This window comes from Nicotiana tabacum, chromosome 5 (assembly GCF_000715075.1).
Source record: "Nicotiana tabacum cultivar K326 chromosome 5, ASM71507v2, whole genome shotgun sequence".
NCBI classification, from domain to species: Eukaryota; Viridiplantae; Streptophyta; class Magnoliopsida; order Solanales; family Solanaceae; genus Nicotiana; species Nicotiana tabacum.
The window spans coordinates 128,266,707-128,273,524 of record NC_134084.1 but is presented as its reverse complement, the minus strand read 5'-3'; the positions used below and the strand labels follow the sequence as shown (position 1 = coordinate 128,273,524).

The 6,818-nt window shown below is 32.7% G+C and overlaps 1 long non-coding RNA gene across 2 annotated transcripts; it reads left to right on the top strand.

Moving 5' to 3' along the window:
• On the top strand, positions 1–1,410 carry LOC107820025 (uncharacterized). 2 transcript variants are annotated; one of them, XR_001655837.2, is made up of 3 exons: positions 1–271; positions 610–692; positions 892–1,410. It is a non-coding gene; the product is annotated as an uncharacterized LOC107820025 (long non-coding RNA). The 2 variants fall into 2 exon arrangements; XR_001655836.2 differs by lacking the exon at positions 1–271 and adding an exon at positions 280–504.
• The last annotated feature ends 5,408 nt before the right edge of the window (positions 1,411–6,818 follow it).

The window sequence follows — 6,818 nt, the reverse complement described above, 5'->3', positions numbered from 1 at the left end:
ATGTTTGACCAAGCTTATTTCTGGCCAAAAGTGTTTTTTTTTTTCCAAAAACACTTTTGGCCAAAAATTAAGGTGTTTGGCCAAGCTTTTGGAAGGAAAAAAGTGCTTTTGAGGAGAAGCAGAAACAGTTTTGGAGAAGCAGAAAAAAGTAGCTTCTTTCCAAAAGCACTTTTTTGAGAAAAATACACTTAAAAGCAGTTTTTTAAAACTTGGCCAAACACTAATTGCTGCTCAGAAGTGCTTTTCAAACTAATTAGTCAAACACAAACTGGTGAGAAAGCACTTTTGAAAAAAAATACTTTTCAAAATAAGCTGATTTTTGCAGCTTGACCAAACGGGCTATTAGTCCATACTGATGAAATATGGAATTGCTTTCCAATTTCTCCTTTGTTCTTCCAGTTTTGACTTGGTCTGTGCTACATTTCTGAGTTCTGTTGAATTTTTCTTCACTGTCGCTTGCTTTGCCTGTTGTATCCATTTGTTATTTGTTGCACCTCTTTGTTGGTAATGGGTATTTTGTGGATATCTCTTATTTATTGTTCTTTTGGAATATTTTTTCCACTGTGTACATCTGCTTTTGACATGCATGTTTGGTTTCTTCATGTATAGGTTTAAACACGATTTGGGCACATTGAATTAACATCTGGAGCGAAAATGACATAAAAACAGACAAGAGCATTGTTGCAGCCAAGGTATTTGACCATATGCCGTAAAAAACTATATCTCGGCATTAAAGGCTGAAATGTTTGAAATTGGGCTTCAATAATTGAGTTGGAGATTTTGTTAACTGATGGTTCTAATGGCTAATTGGCAATTTTCTTAATATTTATATGGCCAATTAATACCCCTCATTTTTTGAATTTATTTATAGATTATGTAACTTTGATGCAGGACCTCAATCTATTATATTATAACTGCAGATAGCAGAAAAAAGCAAGCACCTTATGCTGGAGCTTTCTTTGGAAGATGAACAACGCTAATCGTAATGTTTTGTCTGCTCAGATACAAAGAAGACGTGTATGAGCTCAAAGGAAAAACTTTAGTTAACGTTCTTCACGAAATTGTGCGTGTTTGTTCAGATTTGTTATTACTGCTTTTCTTATTATGTTTCTTTACGCAACCCCAAGGAATTGTTGGGGTTACTTTGGTGAGTAATGAGATTGCTCTATTTTAAGAAATTTTTAGGTTTGAGGAATTTATTATTGATGAACTACAATTAAAGAAAAATCGGATGAGTGGGGTAAGACCAAATGTGTAAGAAATGAAATGGATTTTGAGTTGCACCACGCGTAATTTAAAGTGTAATATGACTAGGTTGATATTTTGGGAAGTGTAACTCTTTAAAATTATAGTAATGTGTAACTTAGTTGCAAGTATTTTATTTAAAGATTTCGGAGGTTAATTTGATAAGTTTATTGTCTTCACCTTTTTCATGAAGTTTATTTACTTATTTATCTTTTACTTGATTGAAAAATCTTTGAGATAGAATGCTGGAAAAAAAAAAGAGATATAAAAAAGAAACAAGAAGAGAATTTAGGTTACAAGTACAATATTAGATAATTAAGAGATGAAAAAAGAAGATATTTTAATGAGAAGTACAACATTAGAAAATTAAGAGATGAAGACGGACAATGTTTATTCTGTGTTCAAAATGGGTTTAGGAATGACTACAACAACAACGACCCAGTACAATCCTACAAGTGGGATCTGAGAATGACTACATTGAAATGAAAACAAAAACACTAAGCTGATATGTTTAATGTTTCCTTTTTCTTTCTTTATTTTGGGCGACAGTAATTGACCCAGATAATATGCAAATCAAGTATATTTGTGTTCTTCTATTTGAACAAAGTAAGTAATATTTATTTCTTGCTGCTTGGGGTTTATATATATATTTTTAGCATTCATGGTATTTGGTGTTCTTTGATGCTTTGTACACGCGAATAGAATTGAGCATGGATTTGATTTCATGTCCCCTGGCTCTCTGACACGATGTGCTATACATTTTCAATAGAGCACTGAAATGATTATTAGTTTGCGTCTAACAGCTTTCAAGCTTCTATTGTGTTCTTGTTATGCTGCATGCTTAGCTACTTTACCACAAACATTTATAGTATTAAAAAGCTCCCTAAGATTTCATTGCATTTAGTTTTTGGTATAGGTCGTTAACTATTCTAATTTGTCGGTTTTCTCTAACATTCCAAAAATATATGTTGTATTTCTGATAAATTGATATTGAAAGAGCATCAAGATAGGGAAAGTATGATTCTCTTTTAGGACACTATACAAATGCAAGAGATAATCTACAAACTGAACATAATTAATTGCTATTGAGAGAGTTATAACCAAATATGAATTAAAACTTTCAGACAAACATTATGGAATTTGGGAGGTGTCTATTTTGTATTTGTTATACCTGTAGTTTATTGATATTCCTCAATCAAAGTAACAAGTGGTGTCAAATAAATAAAATGACATGGCCATTAGTTATTAAATTTTACGTTGGAGACAACAATTTATCTATGCAGATTTTGTACTTCTTGTTCCGCAACAGTAAATTTTTCTTGATGCTTGGTATTTGGATGTCCCATATTTGTTTGTTGGAAACTCCTGCTACCCTAAAAGACTTAAGTATTAGCTGTCCTTTTTTCTAAATGTTTTGCTTTTGAAAAATCAACTTTTGAGGAGATTGCTCAAGAGTTGTGTGAAAGTTCTTTATATCATATTAAGATTGCTCTCTATTGTTTTCCACTATTACTCTTTTTTATTTCTTAAAAGGCATGAAGTAGACAAAAGAACGCGGATGACCCCTAACCTTTGAAGTTGAAGAGTGAGATAGTTAATTTGTTATGTTGCGTTTGTTGGTTCCATAAGTTTCTTGATGATTTCTTTCCTTCACTTCGTTTTCTTGAAGGCAGGAGGTGAATTTTGATGAGTTTTCCACGTAAACAGGTATTCTATATGAGTAATTTGGATAGAAAATAATCTTCGTCCTGACATTTATATTTATTTTCTCTTAAATCTGATAAAAAAAATTCATCTGTTACTCTTCCTCTCTTCCCTTCATTTTCTTTTAGGTCAATAAAGGTGTAATTTTATTGAGTTCCTCATACAAATAGGTAAATTTATGTATTTAACTCACCTGGTGAAACTGATTGTGGTCTTGACATTACTTATCCCCAAAAAAATTGGTCTTGACTTCTTTCTAAGGCAATATTAATCACGCTTCAGCAATTACGTGGCCTTTGAGAGCTCTGTTGTTAATATGAGTTCGAAGTACTTGGCATACATTAGCTGATTATTTGATAGAAATTTTTTCTTATTCTGCGGCACCTGGTTCTATTTCCTGAAACTAACTGTCTAGATCAAGCATCTGACTTACCAGAAGGTGTGTTAAATTCATTGCAATTATTTTGTTTCTTTTTGTGAAATCTTGTAAAGTGAAGTGCTAGAAAAATGAATCTTTGAGTTTGTGCATTGATGCATGATGAAAAATTTTGGTTTTAAAACTGAAAGCCATAAGTAAAAGCATATTATTTATGAATCCTGACATTCATGTATATGCATTTTTTGGATAAATATTTTCTCTATACAGATGATTAAATGTAGTTAGTCACGTTAGAGGGATAGAAATAGAAAACAGGCTTTGGTTAGCTTTTCAAAAGTGCTAGACTATTTTATTCTGCTATTATTCGTATGTATTGGACCGTTTAAGTGATGTATATTGCTAGCATACTACAGTAAAAATGGAAACTAAACTGTACTTGGTCGAATGAAGGAAAAGAGCTGCTATAGCAAAGCTAATATACTTTGGTATGTTGTCCTTGACACGGCTATGTCTTATGGACCTATTTATGGGAAGAAAGAGTTTCACATTCAATATTGTATGCCTTTTGTGCTACATCATAATTTGACCACACTAAAGCAAATTGAGATTCAAACTCATCTACTTGTATAACAGACTCAATATTATTAGTTGTTTTGCGTATTCCTATCTTTTTGTGCTTTTTGCTGAATTTGTTGTTTGATACATTTCAACCTAAAATTTCTATTTGTCTAAGGTGAATATTTGTTGGTGTTAGTAAGTAAAAATTTACTGAAACCACCTCTTTTGCTTTTTTATATAGCATTTGACAGTGATGGGTAGGAGCGATGTGTTGAATCATGGATTTAGCTATCCATGCCACATCATCAGTTTGTCGAGACTTTATTAATAACAAATTGTTTTGTATATTTCCTTTGTTTTTCCCTGCGTCTAATTCTAAATCCAGCACGTGAGTGGATATTCTAGCTGATAATGGATAAAATCATTTGTAATATCGAACATAAAAATGCAAGATTTTGTGTCCATTGATTCAAATGTATTTCTTGCAATCGTAGTGCTGGTATGCTTTATCAAATGCACCAAAAAAGGATATGTATATGTTGGGCCCGTGCAAGAATGGGCCATAACCATCTAGTTATATTAAAGAGAATTTTTCACAAAGCACCATCTTTTAGTCCTAATTAGCCATTAATAGAAACCCTTTGCTATATTACGTCCTATAGATATCTTTTATGCAATTCTATAATGTATTTAATGTATTTAAGGTAGGGTATTTAATAATACAACAAAAATTAGCGGCGTACAAAAAGGAAATCCAGCTAATCCTGATATGTATTTACTTGTATTCAAACGTATGTAGCGCTAAATACGTAACGTATCTGCGCAATATCTGGGTCGGCGAAGATGTTAAAAATGGAAGGAAATCAAATTAATTCTGATTTCCCTAATTTTACTCAACAAACTTAAAAGTTATCCAATCAATCTGTATTCTTCTCAAACTCAGAAATACAGAAACGTGAAAGAAGCGAAGAAACAGAGCAACATGCTTCTATATTGTGCGATTTTCTTCTCCTCCTTATCGATTGATACAAATTATATACAAAAGAAGGTATAACTCTTCTATATATATATGGCAAGCTTGACAGTTTTGTTGCGTCATTCTGGAAAGTGGAACGATGAGGGCAATTATATCGACTTTTCCATTGAGGGAATACTGATTAAGGAGTATGCTTCTTTTAATGATCTAGTTGGTTCAATTTCTAATCAACTGGGTATAGATTTGAGCACAAATACCATTAAAATACAATACAATGTTGAAGGCAATCGCACGCCAATGGAAATACACAATGATATGGGTTACAGAGTGTATGTAGAATTGAAAAAAGAGAACAGAGAATTTGGGATGTATCCTCTGTGCATTACAACTATGGAAAAAGAGCTTATCTCTGGAGATGGTTTAAATCAAGGCGACATTATGCAGATAGACGAAGCAGTTCAAATGTACGATTCCGATACAGATGATACACTAGCTATAGAACTTGCCAGTTCAGGAGAAGCGATTGGAGTGTTCGAACTCCACAAGGATTTGATAATTTCAAAAACTAATCAAAATGAGGTTCTGGCTGGACAAGTTTATAAGGATAAGGCTACATTGAAAGAGGTGATGGAGAATTATGCTATAGCTCAAAGGTTTGAATTCCGTGTTCATCGGTCTAATGCTGTCAGGTTTGATGTTTGTTTAACTTTGTTGTATTTAGTTGTATTTGTGTGTTTCCTCCAGATGATGAACACCTTTGAAAATTTATATTTGTTTAGTATTCTTAATAATATGTATTCAGGTGTATTTTACTATTGAAAAAATACAACAGTGGCTATGATTATTTTCATATTATGTCTATAATGTTATTAAGTGTTTGATTATTCATACGAATGTATTTAGTTGTATTTATTGTATTTAATCACATCTAACAATATTGGAATTCGTTAGTATACAAAATTACATATACACAGATATCAATTTGGTACTTTATGAATAGGAAGTATATATGTCAGATTCGTTAAGTTGTCTGATGTATGAACTTTTTTTTCCAGCTATGCATTAATATGTATTTCAGAAGATTGTGATTGGAGGTTTAAGGCTTCAAGCATTAACAAATCGGAATTATTCAAGGTGAGAGAATTCAATGACAACCATACATGTCCGCTGAAGGATAAAGTGTACGAGCAGCGGCAGGCTAGTAGCAGCCTTATAAGTGGTATTATAAGGACAAAGCTTACAAACCATAAGAGGAAATACACTCCGAGGGACATTATTGATGATGTGAAATCAGATCTAGGTGTTGATGTTAGCTACATGTTGGCGTGGAGGGCTAAAGAAAAGGCAATGAATTTTCTTAGAGGTGAACCGGCTGATTCATACAAAAAATTACCAGGATACTTATATACAATGGATAAGACATATCCAGGTTCTCACATAAGAATGGAAAAATCGTCAAAGAATGAATTCATGTACGTGTATATATCATTGTATGCATTTATAAGGGGGTTTGATCATTGTAGACCAATTGTTGTAGTGGACGGAAGTCATCTAAAATCATACTACACCGGGACATTCGTTTCTGCAAGCACGTTGGATGGTACAGGTGAGTACCTCAACAATAATACAATTTGTTAATATTTAAAGCATTGGAAAACATGTATTTAAAAACAATTATATTCAATTGTATTAAATAGGTCATATATTACCACTAGCATACAGTGTTATTGATTCAGAGAACGATGCTGCTTGGACGTGGTTCTTTGAGCAATTCAAGATAGCATACGATGTAAGGGAAAACATGTGCATTGTTTCGGATAGAAATGAGAGCATCATTAATCTGTATCGAGAGTGTATCCGGATGTACCACATTGTGCTTGCATATGGCATCTATGGAATAACGTATACAAGAAATTCAAAAAGAGCCATGCCAAGTTGAGTGAGATATACTTCTCG